Here is a 251-nt window from a genome sequence, read left to right on the forward strand (position 1 = left end):
ACAGTCTGAGCAGGTGAATGGCCTCTCCCCAGTGTGAACTCTGTGATGTACCTTCAGTTGGGATGAGCAAGTGAATCCCTTCCCACAGTCTGAGCAGGTGAACGGCCTCTCCCCAGTGTGAACTCTCTGGTGTACCTTCAGATTAGATAACCAAGTGAATCCCTTCCCACAGTCCGAGCAAACGAACGGCCGCTCCCTGGTGTGAACTCGCTGGTGTGCCATTAGGTCAGATGACCGAATGAATCCCTTCC

This window comes from Mobula birostris, chromosome 13, assembly GCF_030028105.1.
Source record: "Mobula birostris isolate sMobBir1 chromosome 13, sMobBir1.hap1, whole genome shotgun sequence".
NCBI lineage: Eukaryota > Metazoa > Chordata > Chondrichthyes > Myliobatiformes > Myliobatidae > Mobula > Mobula birostris.